This window comes from Rhinolophus sinicus, chromosome 6 (assembly GCF_057876585.1).
Source record: "Rhinolophus sinicus isolate RSI-liver-muscle chromosome 6, RSI-T2T, whole genome shotgun sequence".
NCBI classification, from domain to species: Eukaryota; Metazoa; Chordata; class Mammalia; order Chiroptera; family Rhinolophidae; genus Rhinolophus; species Rhinolophus sinicus.
Window position 1 is genome coordinate 24,445,757 of NC_142506.1, and position 23,745 is coordinate 24,469,501.

The window sequence follows — 23,745 nt, forward strand, 5'->3', positions numbered from 1 at the left end:
TTTTGTTTGTTTGTTTGTTTGTTTTTGGCAGCACAGGGAGTGTCCTTTATTTTTACTATTTGTAGAAAACATAATAAAATTACCAGCAGTAGTTTTAAACACTTCAACAATGCTTACAAACTCCTCTTTGCCGACACAACTAAGGCTATTATTCCATGTTCCAAAAGCAGGACTTGTCCCAAGTGGACATATGATGCATCTGTAGATACTCAGGACACACAGCTCAGGACCCATTTGTGACTACATCATCTTCCATCTCGATGGGAATTGATCTGCATTCTCCACCAGCACCTGACTGGACTGCAGCAAGCTCTTCCGCCACTCCCCTTCCACCAGAATTGATGCATTTGTTGTGGCACTCTTGATTGCTTCTACATTCCCTCGGAATGACCCGCCTCTTTTTTTTTTTTTTTTTTTTTTTGTCATTTGGCAAACCAGAACCTGGATTGAGAGTTTGGCTTCCCCTGGCAATATCCTTTGTGAGGTATGCACCCTATTTGCCCTTGAACAGTTTCTCTGCTTCCTGATGCTCTTTTAGTTTCACCTTCTGGAAATCCAGTACTCTGACTTGTGGAACTTTATAAATTACATAGTCTGTAATGATTCGTATTTGTTATAGGATTTCTTAGAATACTTAGGTAAGTCAATGATTTGGGGGATTCCCGCCTAAGGGTCCAGATAACATAGTTTCCCAACACTATGGTTGGTGAGAATGAGTTCTGTCAGACAGAGCAGAGCCTGATCAAGTCCCTCACTTATAACGGCATATTCTATTGTTGTTCACTAACAATATTTTCAGGCTTCTTAACAAAGGAAAAACATCCAGTATCCTGATTTCATTGTCAGAAAAATCAATAGCATCAGACTGGTCTAAGGTAGCACTTAGATGTTCAATGATAGGAATTTTATACTCTCGGAGGGAGGTCTAGCTCAGTGCCCTGTCCCACCTGTCCCATCAGCTCCACCATCAGCTTCACCATATTGCCACCTCCTCCTCCTGTGTGGCCTACCCACCTTATTCACCTCTTGAAAGTTTCTTTTATCTTAATGTAAGGAATACTTTATAATATGAAAGTGTTCCAAAAATCAAACATACAGAAAATAGGAGTAAGATAGTGGAAAGAATAGTACGATGAACCCTCGAAGGCGATCACAGAGCTTCAACGATTATTCATGTATGGTATGGCGAATCTTGTTTCATCTATACTTCCCCACTCCTCCCATCCCAGTACCCGCTCTTGGATTAATTTAAAGCAAATCTCAGAAGATCTTTTTGTTTTGTTTTTCTTTATCAGTGATTTTCTTCATTTCCTTGATTTCAGGGATGAATTGAGGTAGCATCTACTCACTGCCTCAGGAAACAGAACATTCAGAGACCAAGAGAGATTATTAGGTTTTAAACTTCAAAGGTAGGCTTTCTCAACTACCAACTCACCAGAGACAAGATTTTTCAGTTTCAAAAGACAAAGTTTATGTAAAGGAATAGATCTGGGAAGAATAGGTCACAATGGAAAAGTCCATTTTCCCATTCCGGGTTTCAGAAGAGAGAGGCAGAGAGGAGACAAGTGAGTATAGATGTCCATGAAATTCCAAGAATGGTGACTGGCCCTGGGTGAGTCCTAGAGTGGAGTGATGTTAGAAAATTCCACATTTGTGGGTGTGGGTAGTGAAGAAGAAAGGATACCTTTGATATTACGTCCATCTAAACCCCAGGAGGCATGCTGATACCACGGTGTGTAAATAAAGGTTGTTTGGTGGGTCAGGTCAGAAATATACAGTTTTTCTGGAGGATTTAGGGGTTATCAAGAGACAGCTACACAATCCGGAGGGACCACATGGTGGAGACAAGCAGGATAGAGAGAGATCTGAGTAGAGAGTGAGGAGGGACCCAGTGGAGTCGTGGATTTCTCAGAGGGCACCAGCCAGAGGGCAGCTGATGGAATCCTCACACTTTATGCTGTGGCCCTTTGACTCAAACTCAAGAGAACAGGCCATGAGTTGATTGACATACTGACTGACATACTGTCTCATATTCACTGTTTTGTCACCAAGTGCAATGAGAGATTAAGACAGAAATTACATTTATTTCTGGGAAGTAGAATATACTTTGCCTCTCCCTGAGTTTGTACCCCCTCCACAGAGAACAAGTCACAAGCACTCAGACTTCCTCTCACCCTCTCTTTTCCTTTACAGTCAGGCTCCACCTATGGCCCCCGTTTTCCTCCTGGTTGGCTTTGTTGTCTGGCAGGCTCTGTGCAGGCTGTGTAAGAAGCCTCAGGCATATATGTGAGGATTGGCCACTCAAGGGAAAAGAAAGAGCCTTTTTGTTAAAAGCTCTCTCAGAGCCCTGGGACTGATTCTCATGTTTTGCATCATGTCCCTGAACCAATCACTGTGGCCACTGAGAAGGGATATGCTTATTTGACTGGCTTGAGTTACGTGACGACACAGAAGTTGGGGGTGGGGTCAGCTGCTCTCCATCTCCTAAGGGAAAATGAGGGTAATGTTTCCAGGAAGGCAAACAGATACTGAATCGCCTGAAGTAGGAGAGAGATCCACCCTGTAAGTATTTAATAAATATTAGCTTAAATGAGCAAAAAACCAAGGCCTTCAAAAAGGGCTCTTGCAACGACATTACATTGCCTCTATCTTTATTCCATAGTTTATATATTAGCATCCTTTACTGAACAGGAAGTTGGAACTTGGCCACCCTAAGATAGTGTTAGCTCTGCGTTATGATAAGGAAGCTGTCTATGACATATTTTGTACAAGACTTATGAATTTTTAATGGTACCTCTATGGTACCTAGCTTTCAAGATTTAAAATCTTTTAAACATTTAATAGTGACTTCGTAAGTAGCAAAGGAGGAGGCGAAGTGAGATGAGAGTCTGCATTTCAAAGTAAGCAATCTGACCAGTGCTAAGTGACATGTGAATTTGAGGGGGATTCGTATATCCTGAGAAACTTAGTTTTATTTACTCGTAAAGTTTCTGAGTTCTCCTCAGATTTACTACTCATAGTCAGGTGTCCACTGGGTCTGTGAGGCAGTGAATCACCTCTGGTTATGCCCCAAGATAGGCCATAAGCTCCATGGTTGCAGGGTCTGTTTTCGCCCTGTACCCCCTGTCGAGCTCAGGCCAGTCACGTGGCAGAAACTCAGTAAGGACTTATTTACTTACTTAATGAATGAATGAAATATAAGAAGTAGTTTAGATGAATAAAAGTCATTCAGACACACTCAATTTTGACTATAGAATGTCATATAGAATGTTATTTTTAATTTGGAATTTTTCATATTTTATGTGAGTTGATATTAAAATTATATTGTATCCCGTATTGCTCCTCTCATGGCAGTTACCATACTTTTAGCCAACATATATTGAATAATATACAATAATAGCCAACATGTATTGAATCTGACCATGTAGCAGGCACTCTTGTAAGTGCAGTTCCCTAAATCCCTTGGTAGCAACTCTAAGAGACACTGTTAAGACTCACACTTTTATTACAAAGCTTGTTGCTTATAGAGTGCCAGGATTTGATCCTGGCAGACGGATTTCTAAGTACATATTCTAGCTGCTAGACTTACAGGGCCTTTTGTAAATACTTGTGCGAAATCTGTTTCTTCCTTAGAAAGTAAGCTCTATGAAACTGTCTTATGTATCATACCTACCACAAGGCTTTGCTCATATTAATATGTGTCAAATGAAAGAAGGAATTAATTAGCTAATTTCCTTATCACACAGTGATTACTAGAAAAGGAGAGTTAAAAACTGTCTTAGGTAGATATCTGGAAGTTTACAAATTTGTCAGAGGATGTTCGAGCATACATTACAACAAATAAGAATAGCTGAGATTTTAATGGAGGTAGGTAGGTAGGTGGGTAGGTGGATGGATGGATGGATAGATGGATACATAGGTAGGTAGGCAGATGATAGATTATTGATTGATAGATAGATAGATAGATAGATAGATAGATAGATAGATAGAGAGCTATCCAGCATTTATAGTCTGCTTTTAGTTAGACTCACTTCTTTTCAGCCCGAGATATGAATAATAAAATCATCATATTTTAAGTCTGGGTTGGTAAACATGTCACAATTAATAAAAACTTTGACACTTTTCTACAGAAGAAAACTATTTTTATTTCAGTAGCTTTTCTGAATTATTTCTTGTAAGTTCACTTGTAGGCACAATGGAGTGGAAGAAATATTTTTAGACCTGAAATACTTAGGTCTATTATAATTGACATTTTATTTTGAATCCCCAGCACTCTACACATTAAAAGAATGATCTCATAAGTTTTGAGGCATATTGGTATCAAATGCTTTTAAATATTCATGTTTGTAAGCCACTGAGTGCAACAGTCTTCAGAATTTCCTTAATTATGCCAAGTATAAGTAAGATATAAATCATAGCAAGGTTTATACTAATCGTTTATCTCATAATTGCCTTACGGTTTCAGTTGATTTTTAGAGTTGCAGTCTGTCAAACAGGTGTTTTTAGCTCTCATGTGTTCCTCTAGCTACACATCTGTTTTATTTAATATTTTTTTGTCAGTACTAACAGTGAATTACTTTTGGAGGTTCAAAACATGCTCTCCATTTAATTTGGATAAATCGTCCAAACTGATGTTAGCTAGTCATAAAATTAGGTGCGTAGTTAGCAGGATAAAAAAAGAAAGGAGTCTGCAATTTCAAGGAGCCCCCTCTGAGACGGCAGATGTTAGAACTGAAGTATTATTATGTGATTTAATTACAAGGTAGCAATCTCCCTTAACTTAATCCCAGTTGGATTCCACAACTTTTCATTCCCTTCGTCTCAGGTGAGATCTGTAGATCCAGAACTTCAGGGGTGTATATGCAAGTCTGGTCTGCCCTTTTTTCTTCCCCTCGATATTCTCCTTGTCTTTCTATGTGTTTCTTCCTGTGGTGCAATGCTGTGATTATTCACAATGCGAGGGCTTCTTGGAACTTATTTGCACTGAAACAATATTCATCTGCACTGGGGAGGAGTCAGAAGATAAATTCTATTTCCTTGGGTGACTGCTTGGGGAAAGATGGAGACCGTCTTCATTTGTTGGTCAAAAAAATCAAACTAAGGGCTGCCTGTAATTGTGAAAGCATTGTGATCAAATATATTTTTGTGGGGTCTCTGATGAACAAACAATCTGATTAAAAATGTACTATAAAAGTCATGGGCCTATATGAAGTGTAGCGATTTATCAATGGCGATTAGAATAATGGATAGAGAAGAGGTATTCACGTATTTGTTTGTTGTCCAATCAGTGCAAGATTCTTCAGCGTGTCCATGCCCCATCTCTTTCTGTTGAGGTCCAGAAACCATCTCTGTGTTCTTCATTGTCAGATGTGCTGTTCCTAGTAATTTTGTATCTCCCGCTGTGAGATGAAGGTAGCAATGCTGTTATAATTCACATCGCCAGTGGCTCCTTGACACTTGTTTGCATTGAAACAGTATTGATCTGCTTGCCTTTGCAATTCCCTAATACCATTTACTTAATGTTGGTGATACCATTATTCATAAGGCTGCATTATCCTGTGGACAGTAGCTTCCAAAGAATCTTCCAAAGGTTTTTACTTTGTTGATGACTACATAATGCAAGTTTTATCCAGAGTATGCAGGAAAATGGGAACAATGATTTGTTGTCTAGCTTTGTCACATTCAAAATTTTACAGTGTAAACATAGAACAATTCATCTTTCTTCAATGTCTTGTCTCGCACTCAGCACCACAATCATTGCACTGTTAGGATGTGACAGTTTCATTGTGGAAGTCATTCAGATACTGGCTTACTCGCGTGGGTACATCTTTCAATTCTCTGGAGAGTCCGACAGGCCCTACAGAATTCCATGGTACAGAAAGTCCGGCTGAGGCTTTCTCCTGGGGCCCCTTTACACTCCTATTGTCGGGATCCTTCACCAAGCAAATAGTCCTCTATGGGCCAATTAGAATTCTTAGAGCTCAGGCCCAATTCCCAGTCTCTGCTTCTTGACCCACGGGGATTTTTTCTTGACCCATTAGGGAAAGCCAAACAGTGGGAACTGGGTGACCCCTGACATACTCTTTTGCTTGGCTCTGACATCTCTCTGTACAGCAACATCAGGCCTGTTCAAAGCTCAGACAATTTCAGAGAAGAGAAGACCACCAGTTTCTCTAACTTAGTGGAAGGACGATAGCTCCCATTCTTCTTATAGGAAAAGGAAAACGGACTGGGGAGGGGAAATGGAGGAGAGGGGATGATTGCTTCCCCCAAAATGGTTTCTCCAAAACAGAACTTCTTACCCACCGTGCCACCCAACCTCCACCACCCCATGTCCCTGTAATAGACATGGGGATACAGGATACATGGCCCAGGTCCAGCACTCTCTGCTCCAGCCGTCAGCTCAGCTCCTTCAGGGACTGCCTCAGCAACAGAGAGCTGCCCCTTCCAGGATCACCCCTTCTCAGCACAACTTGTGTCTGCTCTGGTAACTAAGGGAAGGACGGATGAAGTCTGGTCCTTTCTGCCTCATGTGAGGCATTCTGCTGAGCTCTGCTCGCTCCAGGGTGCTCTGTCAGGTTGGTTGTGGCTCTGTTCATCCCACATCACAGTTCAGCTTCTTGCTCTGCTTGATCCTGCTTCCTCCCCCATCCTTTCCCAGGTGCTTTTTTTCCTACGAAACATCTTGCTCCCCAAATTCATCTGAGTATCTGCTTCCAAAGAATCCAGCTGATGATACCCTTCAATCCACTTTTATATAGACTGGGAGGCAGTGGAAAGGAGTGGGGGTTCCGGGGACAGTTCCCTCTGGGTAAGTATCAGTCTCCATGTTTCCATAGGGGGTAGTATGGGGTTTTATTTCCTTCTCTCTCCTCTCCTCTCTTCTCCTCTCCTCTCCTCTCCTCTCTTTCTTTTTCTCTCTCTCTCTCCCACTCCCCTTCTCCCCCTCTCTCCCCAGAGTTGTGGCTCTGGTTGCAGATTCCTGGAGAAGAAGAAAGATGGTCTCACCATTACATATCACCCTAATTACACAAGCATTAGTTAGTTTGTACCCCAACAAGACTATACACATTTGGGGGGCAGGAACTTGTCTTTTTTTTTTTTTTTTTTTTTTTTTTGTATCTTTCCCAGAACCTAATATAGTTTGGGCACCTAATTAGTGCTGATACATGTTTTCTTTCCCTCCCCCTCCTCCTTCCCCTCCCCCTTCCCCTCCCCCCCACCTCCTCCTCTACTTCTTCCTCAAGAACTTATTCAACTTATCTAGCTCTCCAATTGCTCTGAAGTTACACATACCCTTCTCTCTCCATGTTCACTAATACTGCCCTAGAATAGCCACCGCCCTCTCTTGGAAGGACCACTGCTCCATAGTTGTAAGAAAACATCTTACTCCCTCTCTTGTGCCTCCAAACACTGACCTCCAGAGAACAACCTGGAGGGAGGGTCTCTCTCTAAAGGGTAAGTCAAATCATACAATTCCAGTGGCTTCCCACTAAGTCTACAATGACATTCAGACTCCTTACTTTGGTCTGGAAAGCCCTACCTGATTTGGCCAACTGCTTCCTCTCCAATGTCATCTCCCTTCACCCTCCCTTTTGTTCACGTGCTCTGGACACACCAGCTTTCTTGTCCCTAAAACATGAGAATCCTGTTCCAGGCTTACGGGCTTTATCCTTGCTCTTTCTTCTGCTCGGAAGCCTCTTCCTCCAGGTAGCTGTCTGTGTGACTCTCCCTATTATTCACATCTCAATTCAAATGTCACCTCCTCAGAAAAGCTTTCACTGCCCATCTTAACTAGAGCAGCCATGGGATCCCCTCCTCACATTAGTCTATTTTATCATCTATGTGCACTTACCACTGGCTAAAATTAGCTGCCTATATTTTGGTTTGTCTGACTCCTCTCTCTTGAATGTAGGATTCACAAGTGCAGGGCTCAGTGATATTTTCTGCTCTATCCCTAGTGCATAAAATAGGTCTTGGCATAAAGAAGACTCTCAAAAAGCATTTGTTGATGACTGAATTGTGATTCCTAAATGTCTCATTCATATCTCTAATTATGTCTCCTTTCTTGTTCCTAATGGTCTTTTTAGAAAGATTTTTATTAAAATATAGCTAACATACAATATTATATTAGGTTCAGGGATACACCATAGCTATTCAACATTTCAATACCTAAAGAAGTGATCACTAAGGTAAGTCCAGCAACCATCTGACACTGGACCATGCTGTCACAATATTATTGACTGTATTCCCTATGCAGCGTATTATGTCCCCTGACTTATTTGTTTTATACCTGGAAATTTGGACCTCTTATTCCCCTTCACCTTTCTCCCCCCTTTTTAATATTTTAATTACAGTTGAAATTCAGTATTGTTTTATATTAATTTCAGGTGTACAGCATAGTGGTTAGACATTTATATAATTTAAGAAGTGATCCCCCTGACGACCCACCTGGCACTATACATAGTTATTACCACATTATTGACTATATTTCCTATGCTTTATTTTACATCCCCATGACTATTTTGTAACTGCCAATTTGTACTTCTTAATCCCTTCACCTTTTCACCTTATCCCCCAACATCCTCCCATCTATCACCACAAGTCTAGTACCCATCTGACATCACACATAGTTATTATAATATTATTGACTATATTCCTTATGCTACACCCTACATCCTGTAACTACATTTTAACAACCAATCTATACTTCTTAATCCCTTCCCTTTTTTCACCCATACCCCCAAACCCCTTCAAACTGGCAACCATCAAAATGTTTTCTATATCTATGAGTTTGTTTCTGTTTTACTTGTTTGTCCTTTAGATTCCATGTAAGGGAAATTACATTGCATCTATCTTTCTCTTTCTGACACTCTACTCAGCACAGTCCCTTCCAGGCCCATCCATACCACTGCAGATGGCAAGGACCCATTCCCTTCCATGGCCGAGCAATATTCCATTGTATATATGTACCACCTCCTCTTTATCCATTCTTCCATTGACAGACATGACACTGAATCTGCGTCCACATCTTGGCTATTGTAAACAATGCTGCAATGAACATATGGATACACAGTTCCCCTCAAAATAGTGTTTTGGGTTTCTTCGGATAAATACCCAGAAGCGGGACTACTGGGTCCTTCTTTTCCTCTGGTTGTATCCTTTGTTTTAAAGTCTAGTTTGTCTAGTATAAGTATTGCTACCCCAGATTTTTTTTTTTTTTTTTACATTTTCATGAAATAACTTTTTCCGCCCCTTTACTTTCAGTCTCTGTGTGTCTGTAAATCTGAAGCAAGTCTCTGGTAGGCAGCATATGTTAAGGATTTTGTTTTCTTATCCATTCAGCCCTCCTATGTTCTTTGACTGGAGTATTTAATCCATTTACATTCAAAGTAATTGTTAGATATGTAGCTATTGCCACTTTATTATTCATGATTTTGATCTTTTATTCCCCACTGTCTTAAAGAAGTCCTTCTAAAATCCCCTGTTAATACTGGTTTGGTGGTGAAGAACTTCAGATTTTTCTTGTCTAGGATGCTCTTAATCTGTCCTTTGATTTTAAATGATAGCCTTGATGGGTACAGTACCCTTGGTTGCAGGTCCTTGATTTTCATCATGTTTAATATTTTATGTCAATCCCTCCTGGCCTACAAAATCTCTGTTGAGATACCTGCTAACAATCTTACAGGGGCTCCCTTATAAGTTACTAGTTGCCTTTCTCTTGCTGCTTTTAGGATTCTCTCTCTGTCTTTAGCCTTTGCAATTTTAATTATAACGTGTCTTAGTGTGGGCCTGTTTGGGTTCATCTTGTTTGGGACTCTCTGAGCTTCCTGCACTTGTGTGTCTATTTCCTTTGCCAGGTCAGGAAAGTATTCAGTTATTATTTCTTCACATACGTTCTCAATCGCTTGCTTTCTCTCTTCTCCTTCTGGTACCCCTATGATGTGAATGTTGTTATGCTTGATGTTAGACCAGAGGTCTCTTAAACTATCATCTTTTTTAAAAAATTATTTTTTATTTTTTCTGTTCCAATTAGGTGTTTTCTGCTACCTTATCTTCCAAATCACTGATTCGACTCTCTGTTTCATCTAGGCTACTGGTGATTTCTTCTAGTGCATTCTTCATTTCAGTTATTGCATTCTTCACTTCTGACTAGTTCTTTTTTTATGATTTCTATGTCCTTTTTTATGCTGGCTATCTCTCTGTCGAAGTTCTCACTGAGTTCCTTGAGCATACTTATAACCATTATTTTGAACTCTGTATCTGGTAGGTTGTTTGCCTCCATTTCACTTAGTTCTTTTTTCTGGAGTTTTCTCTTGTTTTATTTGGGACATATTTCCTTGTTTCCTCATTTTGGCTTCCTCTCTATGTTTGTTTCTATGTATCAGGTAGATCTCGTATGTCTCCCAGTCTTGGCTGGATGGCCTAATATAGTAGGTGCCCTGTGGGTCCCTGGCACATACAGATGGCCAACAGACATATGAAAAGATGCTCAGTATCACTAATCATCAGGGAAATGCAAATCAAAACCACAATGAGATTTCATCTCACATCTGTCAGAATGGCCATCATCAAAAAATTAACAAATAAAAAGTGCTGGCAAGAATGTGGATAAAAGGGAACCCTTGTACACTGTTCGTGGGATTGTAAATTGGTATAGCCACTATGGAAATCATATGGAAGTTCCTTAAAAACAGAGCTGCCATATGATCCAGCAATTCCACTTCTGGGTATTTATTGAAAAAACAAACAAACAACCAAAAACATTAATCTGAAAAAAAAATATGCACCCCTAAGTTCATTAGGGCATTACATACAATAGCTAAGATATGGAAGCAACTTAGGTGTCTATCAATTAATGAATGACTATAGAAGATGTGACATATATACATATATATATACACATATATATGTATACATATATATGTACATGTATATGTATATATGTGCTCATACATATGGATATTTTTAGCAATGAAAAAAATGAACTTTTTCCATCTGAGACAACATGTATGGACCCAGAGGGTATTATGCTAAGTGAAATAAGTTAGAGAAAAACAAATACTGCATGATTACACTTACAAGTGGAATATAAAACAAAACAAAACAAATGAATAAACAAAGCAAAGCAGAAACAAACCCGTAGATATAGAGAACAAGCTGATGGTTGCCAAAGGCAAGGGTTGTGGAGGGATGGGGAAAAAAAGAAAAAGATATTGCTTGTAAAATAATAGTGACGGTGGTGACAGCACTTACCAGGTGCCAGATGGGCTAAGTGCTTTGTGCATATTGAAAAAAAAAAAAAAAAAAAAAAATATATATATATATATATATATATGTACATATATTTATATGTAACTTATTTATATATATGCTAATATATACATATACATAAATATACTATATCTTATATTGATATCTAACTTATTTACATATACGCTAATATTTATATACATATACATAATATATATCTCAAATGTATACAGCCAAGTTATGTGAAGTATAACCAAGTCACTAGAGCAATAATGTTGTCATTTAAAGCACAATGCTTTGAATGATTTCCTTTTTCAGAAAATTGGGAATCAATCCTTGGAGTTGAATTTTATCATGTAACTTCTATGTAATATTAGCCTACAGTTTATTTCATAGAGAAAAGGAATAATTCTAAAGTGTTATTCTCAACCATGAGCTTATCTCATGGGAAGTGAAGAAATATTTGACCATGAACTTCCCAAAGCCATGGTAATTTATTCATATTGAATTTGGCCTGGTCACAGCCCTTGATGCTCTTCAGCCACTTTGTCATGGAATGACATTTTCTCTACTGTCTCCATCCATGCAGACCCCTTTAGTTTGATTGGTTTGTCACTGAATTCGTCAAAGTGAGGTGCTTGTAATGCAGGCAATTCATATAAAAAGGTTTGGGAGTATGTGATATCCCAATGCATACATAAACTGAGAAGACCCTTTCTCTTCTGCCCCATGCAGTTTCTGAGATACTCACATTTCTTGTAAATCTCGGCTTGGGGAGAGAAGAACACGTGGCTGTGCAGGGGGGGGAGGAAACGTTGTTTCACCCTGACAGGGGAGTGGAAAGCCAGGAGAGAAGAAATGGGGAGGATTGGGATTAAGCCTGGACAAACAACATGTAGTCAGCTCACGAAGCAAATTGAATTCCAGGTTAAGGATTTGAGACTTTACCACGTTAAATACAGTTGATCCTCATTATTCATGAACTCAGTATTTGCAAACTGCATCCTACCTAAAATTTATTTGTAACCCCAAAATCGATAGTCGGAGTGCTTCCGCTGTTCTCATGGGACATGTAAGAGGGGCGAAACATTTGAGTCACCTGACGTGCATGTTCCCAGACCAGACTGAAGAAGGCATCGCTCTGCCTTTGGTTTCAGCTCTCACCTTGCAAACGAAGAGCCTTTTCACAGTATATTGAATGCCACATTTTTCATCCTTTTGTGCTTTTTGCTGGTGATTTCACTATTTAGAATGGCCTCAAGGGTAGCGTTGAAGTGCTGTGTAGTGTTATAGGCAAAAAAGTTGTGGTGGGCCTTACGGAGAAAATACATGTGAGACAATACATGTTAGGTAATCTTTGTACTGTCTTGAGGTACAGTGTTGTTGACTGTTGAGTTCAGTGTTAATGAAGCAACTATACATATGTAAATATAATAATAATATATATGTGTGTGTATATTAAATAAGATGTTTTTAGACAGAATCAAAGACATAACAGGCTATGTACAGGCTATGTATTGATCTGTTGATGAAAACGTGACCGGAGGCTCGTAGGAACCTAACCCTGCGTATTGCCCAGCAGGAATGGCTCTATACTCACTAACTCATTGTTGCCAGTGACTCTGTAGAACATAACTACCCTGACTAATCAGAACCGCCTATACTTTTGTTCCCCGTAAATGTAATGGGAAATCACTGAAAGGTTTTAAAGCAGAAGACAGGTATAGCATGCATGTGCATATCTGTGACTGCTTTGATGACATGAAGCCTGAGATATCTGACTGCATGTTTTGAATGGCATTTAGATTAGGAGCTGCTCCTTCAAGTTCTGTTATGTAGAGTATTGCAATCTTTAGACCGCCTATTACTCTTTTTAACGGTAGTGTGTTGGTGCGCGGGTGCATGCACACACAAACACACCCCCACATGAAGTACAGCCTACTCTGACACCTGGGCAAAATAGAGACCCAACCATGGGCCCCATGCTAAGCAATCCCCACTCTGACCCTACTCCAGCTGTTCCCCTCTTTATAGGCTTACCAGTCTTTGGGGCAAAGGAAATGTACCCACCTGCAGCCCATGAGTTACCCCATCTACCTCTGCCAGCAGCACCTACATTTCCCAAATGGGCCCAAGCCTGCTACCCTTCTTTTGGTCTACCCACCTAGAGGTTGGCAGTGCTAACCCCAGGCCTAAGGGGTATCATGGGAGGTATAAACAGAGGTTCCATATGAGATCTGGATGTATGCTCAAGGTCTCCTGCAGTGAGAGACAGAGCTGGGCTTGGGAAGCAAAGGGAGTGGTCACAGATGGGACCAGAAACCAGAGAATGGCTCTTCTCAGCCTTCCATGTTCTGGAGAGGAAATTGGAGGAGTCTTAAAATTCCAAATCTATATCTGTATCTCTAAGTAATTACAGAGATTTACTTTTCATGGTAGGATAAAAATGTTTTATCAGCCATTTATTAGCTTGGTTTATAACAAGTATTTATAAATAAGCTGGGAGGGCCTTCATTTGTACTCTTACCCTGGCCTCACAAATATCATGGGATTGCTTGTGCGCTCGTGTGCACACACATACACACACGCACACACACATACACCTGCCCTCATTCAACTAGATATAGCAGCTGCTATAGCTGCTTCATTAGCTCATTCAAAAATATTTTTCAGCACCTTTTGTGTGGCAGGCATGGTTTTAAGCACTGAAGATTGACTAGCAGACATAAAGAATATCCTCCCACCTATGGAGTTTATAATCTAGTGCAGTACTTCCTAATTCCTGGATGCACATAGAATTTTCTGAGAAGCACATTAAAAATTCTGATGCTGGGCTATATCCAGAAGCCATTTATCTGGGGATGAGACCAAGACATCAAGTATTTTTTAAAGTTCCTATTAAAAAATACATACATTAGTGATTTTAATGTGTGGCCAAGATTGAGAACTGCTGTTCCAGTGGAATAACAACCACTTAAATGGTGCTGATTTCGTGTCAGGCATAGTTTTAAGCACTTTGCTTGTAGTGTTTCTTTCGATTCCGCAATAAACTTCTGAACTAGGTACTATCTGTACCTGACAGGTAAAGAAACTGATACACAGAGAAGTGGAATAGAATGTCCAAGGTCATAGAGCTAATAAGTATCACAATCACCGCCGAGCAGTCAGGATTCAGAGTTCCTGCTCGAAATCGTTACCCCATGTTCCTCTGGAGGCTTCAGCTGGTTGATCCAAGCGTGGGCCCGACTCAAGCCAATTAACAATCTTCCCCAAGAATTTTAAATGGCAAGAGTGGTGAGGATGGGAAGCTAGCTAGCAAACTGTCAGAGGATGTAATGCCTCCTTTTGAAGGAGGATTTTCTGCGTTAGAGACAAAGCTGTTGTGAATTGAGAAGCCCAGCTGAAGGACACTAGAAGTACCCCAACCCTTATTTTATCTATTTCTAAGACCCAGCCAGATCCCTGCTCTTCCTGTGACTTGGTTCTATGAACTTCAGTTGAATTCTGTGAACCATCAAGTTCCCATATGTCTAAGCTAGTTCAAGTTGAGCGTCATTGTGAATAAAAGTGTTGACTAATTCATGGTCAACTGGCTACATTCTCTAAAAACCACCATTAGTTCACTCAAGTAGCAACATGAAATGAGTCTATCATGAACTCTACATCCACGATTCCAACATGATCTCAGAAGTCTCTCAATTTGAGATGTTGAGTCAGTTGCCTGAACTTGTAACACAAGCAGCAGTTTCTTCAGTAGTAGCTAATTCCTCTTGTAGAATTGAAATCTCTCAAGAGAGACTGCTGGTGCTATCAGCAGTTGGCTTTCCATAATACCGCCCTGTCAGTAAATAATTTAGTCCTTGCTGAATCCAGGATCGTGAGAAGTCTTTCTAGAGGCTAAGTTTTGACGCCATAAATGGTCAAGAACATATGCAACATGTTTCTATGTGGAATCCTTTGCTTCTTTGTTTTGATTTGAATGAAAACCTCCTAGTCTATTAATTCCAGACCGTACACTGGTTGACATCAAGCCAATCCTTGAGCATTAAGGCTACTGTGTGTACATGGAGTTTGCTTAATTTTCAGACTGTAGAATTTGTTCCTTGGTGGTATTTAAGAGTGGTTTTACACTGCCTACTTTTGTCCAGCGCTAAAAAAGAAAAGAAAAAAGATTACATCAACTATGGATAGCGCTTGTGACACATGGCACAGCAAGCAGGGTATGGTGCCGGCCAAAGCTCCCCGGAGGGCGGTGGAGCAGTTTGTGCCTATGAACACGCATTCTCAGGAAGACCAGGAGGAGCAGCTGCCAGAGAGCTGGACCCCTGTGGAGGGGTGGGAAGACATGGACGGTTTTCTGACCAGCATAGGCCGGAGAAAGCAATGGTCATTGCGGCCCTGTGGGCTGGGAAGTGCTTGCTGAGGCCCTCACCCCTAGGTTGGGGAGGACTTGGAGCCTTCGCCCTGTGGAGACGGCACACATTGTGATGCACCGCCCTAGCAAATGACGGTGGACTATGGGGAATTGGCTTCCATCACTAATTTAATGGACCACTTGACTGTTTGCTTGGGAACATACCACCATGTAGTGGAACCGGTGGATGTTTGCTTCCTGTGTCTTGACTGGCCGCCATTGAGAATATGTAAGCACCTTGACTGTGAGCCACTGTTGTTCCAGCATGGTACCCTGAGAGGCCCAGAGAGAGTGGCAGTGCCCTGAGAGGCCTTGGCTGTGCCCGAGGAGGTTGGTGGTACCCTAAGAAGCCCAGGAAGTCTGGCTGTGCCCAGAAGGACTAGTGGTGCCCTGAGAAACCCTGGCTGTGCCCAGAGAGCCTGGCTGTGTCCAGGATATTGCATTCACCTCCAGGCTCCTCACACAGGGCCCCTCGCAGAAGACGCTTGTCATGTAGATTGTGAGGCGAGAGCCTGTAGGGGTGGAGTATGGGAACAGAGCCAGGAGTGCAGTTTCCAGGCTCTCGGCCTCACGTGGAAAGGTGCTGGCTCAGGTAGTAAATGGCCATCAGCTGTGGCTAGTTGGCCGTCAGCTGTAACCAGTGAGCTATTGGCCACTAACATAACTGCCATGGCTACACTAGCAGCAAATCGGGGCCTAGCAAGATGATGGTGGCTGAGCCTGCAAGTGGAGCAGTGAGGGTTGCGAACAGTGTGGCTCCTGCTTCCTGTGTCTCCAACCCAGCCGCCAGCGAGAATATAGTGGTATGAACCCCCTACTATGGCTCCGTGGGTGTTCCTTTTTGGCCTCACAATATCCTGCGTTCTTGTGTGGGGAGCGGGAGGTGAGACCCTGCAGGCCGCCCCGCATGGCAGGTAGTAAATGGCCATCAACTGTGATTGGATGGCCATAAGCTGTGGCTAGTTGGCCGTCAGCTGTAACCAGTGAGCCATTGGCCACTAATATAACTGCGGTGGCTACACTAGCAGCAAATGGGGGCTAGCAAGAAGATGGTGGCTAAGCTAGCAAGGTGTGGCATGGCGGAGTGTAGATTGCAGATTGCTGAGAGGCAGATTGCAGCTAGCAAGTGAGGTTGGTTGGCAGAGACAAGTGGACGGCGGGTTGCGGATCATGTGGCTACTGCCTCCTGTGTCTCCAACCCAGCTGCCAGCGAGAATATAGTGGTATGACTCCCCTACCTGTGGCTCCGTGGGTGTTCCTTTTTGGCCTCACCATATCCTGCATTCCTATGTGGGGTGTGGGACCAGAGACCCCGCATGACACCCTGCATGGCAGTGCTGTTTTAGAGAAATAGTAAAATGGGCAAGAGGTGAACAAGCCTTCAGAGGAATATGTATTTAACAGCTCAAATATCCCCGGGATTACCTTTTATCTTCTGTAACCGTCTGAATAACTACAGGAGCCCAGAAGACCCTATTACAAATATTAAGAACTGCATCCACAGCGTTAACGATACTTATGTTAGCAGCACCCTAGCTCCAACCTGCTGACCTCAGATATTGTATAGGATCTACTTCCTTATCACTTTTCTCTTTCTATAGACCTCTCCCCAGTATATTACATTTTGAATTGTATTTCAAGTATTGTCAGAATTCTATTGTTAACCTTTAATGATTCCCTGACGGGCCTTACCTTCAAACTTGACAGATTTGTACAGGCTGCAATGAATTAAAGCGTATGGTTTCTCCCTCAGTGGCTCAGCACACGAAGAATCCCTGTGCACCAGCAGGTGGCAGCAGAAATAAATAGGTTAAAAAATGAAATACAAAGATCCAGAGAAATTCTGCCCTTTATCTAAATAAATCTTCTAGTTTCCCAGACTCAAATCTTTTTCATTCTCCCTGACTTTTCAAATATGGCAGAATAATTTAATGAGTTTTAATTAGACTGCTGTGGAAAAATCAGAATGAATGGAAACCAAGTTTTATTTATTCTCTGCACTGTTTTTTGTTTTTGTTTTTGTTGTTTTTTCCTGCCTTGGTGCTTGTCTGCCTCCAGGGAGGTCCTTTGGCAAGGCTTCCAGCAGAAGTTGTTTGGCAATCCTTTATCCTGGCTGTAATGAAAGGCTAAACTCATTAAGGAGATCACGGTGGGTGACCCAGAAAGGGTAGGAGAGAGGTGATTGGAAGGTGTAGAAAGTGCTGATTCCCTAGGACTCAGGGGGAGGAGTGGGGTCCTGCAGTCTCCTCCCCATAGTGTGCCTGGGCGAAGGCCGAACCTGTGGACTTGGGGGTTGGATAGGTGTCAGGGCAATCAGGGAGGATGGATAACTTGAGGTGCCATTCCCAATAGTTTGTTCTGCACAAGATTGCTGGGCTCTTCTTCATCTGAACCTAGAGTAGAGGAAGCCCCAGGATAATAAGGACTAAAGCTGGATGTCTTGATAACTCAATATGATGTGAGCTCAGTCTCAAGATTTATTTAGAGTCTGAGAAAATAAAGTGAAATGACATTATTTTAAACCCTTAGGTTTATAGGGCAAGCTTTATCCTTTGTACAACCTTGTTTTTCTGCAGAAAGACCTTGCCCTCCAATGGGTAGGATTGCACCTGTCCTGGCAACTTCCTCTCTTGTGAAAACTAGAAATATCTTTCATCCCTCCTTCCCATGACAGGTGCTCACTTCCTTGGGGTGGCCATTGAAAGAATAGGTACCCCCTACTGGCCAACACATGCCCTTGGGGCATCGGCCCTTATACTTTAATTTGTGTGACAAGTGAACAGGGTCAACAAATTAGCCTGACTTTCAAGACATTACTTATACCTAAACTGTACCCCTCCACAATCTCAGTTCACAGGCTGAGAAACTCAGAATACCAGGATTACAGTTTTCCACTTAAAATATTTAAAAATTAAACTTATATTAACCATGTAAACTTAACTCCCACAGCTGCTCCCCAAATATTTAAGACTTGTCATCTCACTGATATTCCTTGAAACCTTAAAAAAAGCAACTTCATCAGTTTCCAATACAAAATTTCCATAAGTCTGTATTTGGTTGCTACCAGTAAGTGCAGAAAAATGAAGGTATAAAATGAATAATGACATGCAAAGCATTAGTTACAAAACTCAACCCTACAGCTCTCATGATAGCCGCTGCATTCAGCAAACCACATCTTTCACTAAATTATAAGAAGAGAAGTCTCTCTCACTGAAAATGCAGTACACTAAGTTCCTTGTTTGTGGTCACTCCTGAGTGCAATGCTTTTATTATCATTATCAAAAACTCTTTAGAGAAAGTGACTAGTACAAATGAAAAATCAAGATATATATCAGCAAGGATTAAAGATAAATGAAATAAATCACTTTTGCATTGTATAGAGATATAGAAAATAAAAATCACACAAGTCTTCTATAAAATCCGAACACCTATAAAAATCTCATAGCAAGTGTTTTTGGTAAAATCTTAAGACCAAGTACTATACCCTGATCGGCACTCTGTAATTTAGCCAGTAGGGGGCAGTCAAAGAGTGAGTAATATAGAATTCAACTTGTCCAGGCTTTTCACATACTAGTTCTTGAAAAATTCCTTCAAGTAAACTTCCGTAACTCAATAATATCTTGTGCATTTATTATATCATTTCTGGGTTCTGAATTAATGTTACAGTTACAACAATTTTCTCCTTATAAAGTGCTTATTTCCTTTAAGTTATTCAGGATCTGGAATTTATGAAGTATTGTTAACTAGACCATCTTTAATTTAATGTGGCCTAAATTGCTTTTCTAAAAGACTCACTGCAAAACAGAGAATAAAATTTTTATCTGTGAAAAGTCTGAATATAGTTTAGAAATGTTGAATGAGGGATTTAGCTAGTGTATGAGGGAGCGAACTAGAAGGGGCTGCCAGATAAGGAAAGATAAGCAAACTTTCTAATGCTTACAGCCCTATCAGAAAAGTCAAACTCTTGGTTTTAATTTCCCATTACTCAAACTGCCAAATTCCCCTGAGAAACAGCGGGATGAAAACGCCTTTTGGGGGAGAATTCTGGTACTTTCCGAAGAAAACTGTGCAGAAATAGGCATGTTTGCAGTGTTGTAGTCTCATCACTCCTAATTCATATCCCCTCTCCCCTCGTGAAGTAGTAAATAAGTATCAAAATCAAGAACTTCAAATGAAGATGAAATGAAGTATAGTTTTAAAAATGGGTGAAAGTTCAAGACTGACATTTTAAATTTAAAAAAACAATGTTTTCGCATGCTGAAACAGAAGTCAAGCAACATTCATATTTGATTCAATCCAGCAAACAACTTATTGCCTCTGTGCCCATCACTGATGGCTAAAGGGAACAGAATATGACCAGGATAAGCAATAGCCATTGTAGAAGCTGTTGTAGGGGACCCTTCTTGCCCATCTCGGTGGAATGGGATGCTGCTGACCACTTTCCGTGTCAGTGGTTCTCAAAATGTGGCGTGATCTCCTTCCCCCAAACCAGCAGTATATCATAAATTGATAACCCAGATTCACCTGGGCATTCATCAGAAATGCAAATCAATAATGCTGTTTGTGGCACTGAGCAACTGTTTTAACAAGCCCTCCAAGTGATTCTGTTGGGAGCACATGCTTGACACTGAAGTCACTGTTCCTGGGCAAGTAGATTAATTTACCTGCTATACTGAAAGAAAAAACTGGGAAGGAAAGAACTTCACAGCTGCTGCCTTCATCCTATTGAAATTCCCGCCCCACTTCTCTTTGCTAATCTCAGTAATACCCATCCCTCACTGCCTGGTTTGAATTTCTTTTCCTGGCTTGTCTGAGTCACCAGGGACCCCCTTCTTCTTCTGGTGCCCATAGAATTAATGGCCAAGAGTTCTTACCTAACACTCCCCTGTTCTCCTTCATTATTCATATCCTATTTTCTCAAATTCATTGTGACTAGATAGCATGTTAGTTTCCTTCATAGTCTCAGCATTGCAGTAGGTGTAAGCATACATGTGTTGATCATAACTTACTGCTCATGCATCTTTAACACTTTTATTTCTGAGTATTCAAGAAATGAATCAAATTTTGGTTATGTAATTTTAATACATTCGTTGATTTAACTTTTGAATCCATCATTTTTTAAAAGTCTCATGGAGACAAAGCAAATTGGTGATTGCCTAGGATTGGGGAGTTGGGGAAACATAGAGACTGACTACTCATGTATATTAGAGTTTCTTTGGGGGGGGGTGATGAAAAGATTCTAAAATTGATTGTGGTAGTGGTGGTTGCACAATTATGTGACTATATTAAAAACTATTATTTTAAATGAGTGAATTGTAGTGCATGTGAAATATATCTTAACAAAGCAGTTATTAAAAACAATCTTACATGATAAAGAGTAGTGATACAGATGCAAGAAATTTCAACTACAGGTTAAGCCTGTGCTTTTTTTCAGAATGCAAAAATTCCAAAAGAAGTCACCCAAAGTATTCTGAGTTATCAATTTATGATATATTTAAATAAGCAGTAAATGGTCCCATTCTCTAAGTTTTCTTAAACTAGTTCAGGGAATGGATTTGTTTAAGTAAAAGAAGATGTGTGAACAGCTTGTTTTTTTCTCATAAAATGTCTTATTTTTCTATAAGGATCAAGTTACTATTTCTGAGATCAAGAAAAGTAAATATGGAAAAAATACAGAAAGAAACATAAAGACAACTTTTTATATTGCAAAGAGACAGACAGGTTCTTTAGAAACGGTAATTGTGTTAAGACTGTGAGATTTACACTGTTTTAAACTTCCATGTAGCTCCATCTTCTCTGCTAGATCCTGAACTTCACTGCGATCTTCAAGAGGGACTGCTAAACACATTCTTTCTTCCCTGCCTGGATTCTGGATTAACCGAAAAGCAAGGCAGGGAATAGAGTTGATTAAAAAAAATCAAAAAAAAAAATAAAATAAAAAAATAGTATTTTCACTTAGATACTGGTAGATTTGTCTCTATGACTTAGAGAACATAGAGGGAAGTTTGAAGTCATGGGAATCTTTTTGAAAAACTCAGCCTTTTTCTCCTTTATTTCCTTTTTTCATAGGTGTATATGAAGTATGCTAAATGCTGCACTATTTCTGGGGAGATTTTATTTCTAAATTCCAAACCACTTTCATATCCAGGAAAGGGATTTTTCAAAAACTGATGGAAGTCTTGGTGACATGTTTTAAAGAAATGGAGATAGCTGCTAGGTGGTCCTGCGGCTCTGTCTCTTGCTTCAAGAATGAATAATAATGAATGTCAACGGTAATTTAATATATATATATAAATAAAAAATATATGTATATATATATATATGGTCACAGGATGTGGAGTACAGCATAAGGAATAGAGTCAGTGGAAATGTAACAGCTATATACTGATGTCAGGGGGATGGGGCATTATCACTTTGTGAGAGGTGTAAATGTCTATTACATTGTTTTATACACCTGAAACTAATTAAAAAGAAAAGAATGACTGAACATAACAGACCCATGGATCCCCCTTCTTTCAGCCTCCCACCATCCTCTGATGTCCTTTCCGGTCACAAACTCCGGAATCATCTCAGCCATTCTCTGCCTCAGAGACCAGCCAACACCGTATTTTGAGTTTGGCTCCTTATTGCAGACCAACTACGAGTTCATGGATTCGTCAGAATTATTCCACCCAGGTGGAGGTCGCCATCAATAGCCTGGTCAATCTACGTCCGCAGGCCTCTTACTCCTACATCTCTCTGGCTGTCTTTTTCAGCAGCACCAAGGTGACTCTGCAGAGCGCGGGCCATTTTTCCGCTGAGTTGGCAGAGGAGAAGCACAAGAACACCCGGTGTCTCTTGAAGATGCAAAATCAGTGTGGCTGCCATGCCCTCTTGCAGACCTGCAGAAGCCAACCAGCGATGAGTGAGGTAAAGCCTGGATGCCACGGAAGCCACCATAGTCCCAGACAAGAACTTGAACCAGGTCATTTGGGATCTGCATGCCCTGGGTTCAGCCCATACAGGCCTGCATCTGTGTGACTTCCGGGAGAGCCACTTCCTAGATGAGGTGAAACTCATGGAGAAGATAGCAACCACATGACTAACCTCTGAAGGCTGGTAGGCCCCAAAGGAGTGCTGGGCGAGCCTTCAAAAGGCTCACCCTCAAGCAGAACTGGGAACCTCTGGAGCCCAGCAGCATTGAGGGGCCCCTCTGCATCCCCTTGGTGTTAGGGCTTCTGCCTGAAGCTCTCCCTGCAGCTAGAAGGCAGTTTTTTAACCACCCTAGAACCCTCTCCCAAGTCATGTATCAAATGGAAACAATATAGCTTTTTGCAGAAAAAAAACATGGAAAAATCACAGTGTATTTATTACTAGCAACCACAATGGTCTACTCTTTTATTAACAAGGGTTAACGTTTTTATTATCCTTGTTTTACAGGCAACTGAGGCATGGAGACATAAAGCCTAAGGTCACTCGGTGAGTGACGAAGCCAGTTCTGAACAGTCTGTGTTCAGAGCCTGAGTGCTTAACCATCACATTTTGCTGCCTCCAGTGAGTAAATCTTTATATGAATGAGCCTTCCCCATTGCCAAGGCACGTTCCCTGTGCTGATGGGAAAATAACACAGCAGTGATGTGTTGCTAAAACGGGAAAAATAAAAAAACCAAGATTATGGCAAAACCCTGGATTAGAGTAGGTGCCCATTCTAGCTACTTAATATGAGCATTGTTCCTAACTTGTAAACCTAGAGGCAAATTAGGTTTACAAATTAGATCCACTACAAGATCTAATGAGGATTAATAATGATAATTCGTGTGAAAGTGTGTATTACCCTGTGGAGACCCAGTAAATGTGTCTTTGTAAGTGAATGAATACAAAGTGCACATTTTGCCCATCATACAGTTCCTCTTATTTACATCTAATACTTTATGGCAGAAATTCAAAGTGCTTTATAAATGTTTTCTTATTACTCATAACCCAGCTGTTATGAAGTTGGGCCAAATATCTGCAAAATTTGTAAAGCTTGTGGAAACAGTATTGAGTAAGTACAAAGAAATTCTTATTTAATGTTTTCATGGGGATAGATAGTATTACTA

At 40.8% G+C, this 23,745-nt stretch overlaps 2 pseudogenes; one reads left to right on the forward strand and one right to left on the reverse strand.

Annotated features, from left to right (window-relative positions):
- Nucleotides 1-223: 223 nt before the first annotated feature.
- Nucleotides 224-980, reverse strand: LOC109457588 (U2 small nuclear ribonucleoprotein A' pseudogene; annotated as a pseudogene).
- Nucleotides 981-16,743: 15,763 nt separating this feature from the next.
- Nucleotides 16,744-22,974, forward strand: LOC141567913 (ferritin light chain pseudogene; annotated as a pseudogene).
- The last annotated feature ends 771 nt before the right edge of the window (nucleotides 22,975-23,745 follow it).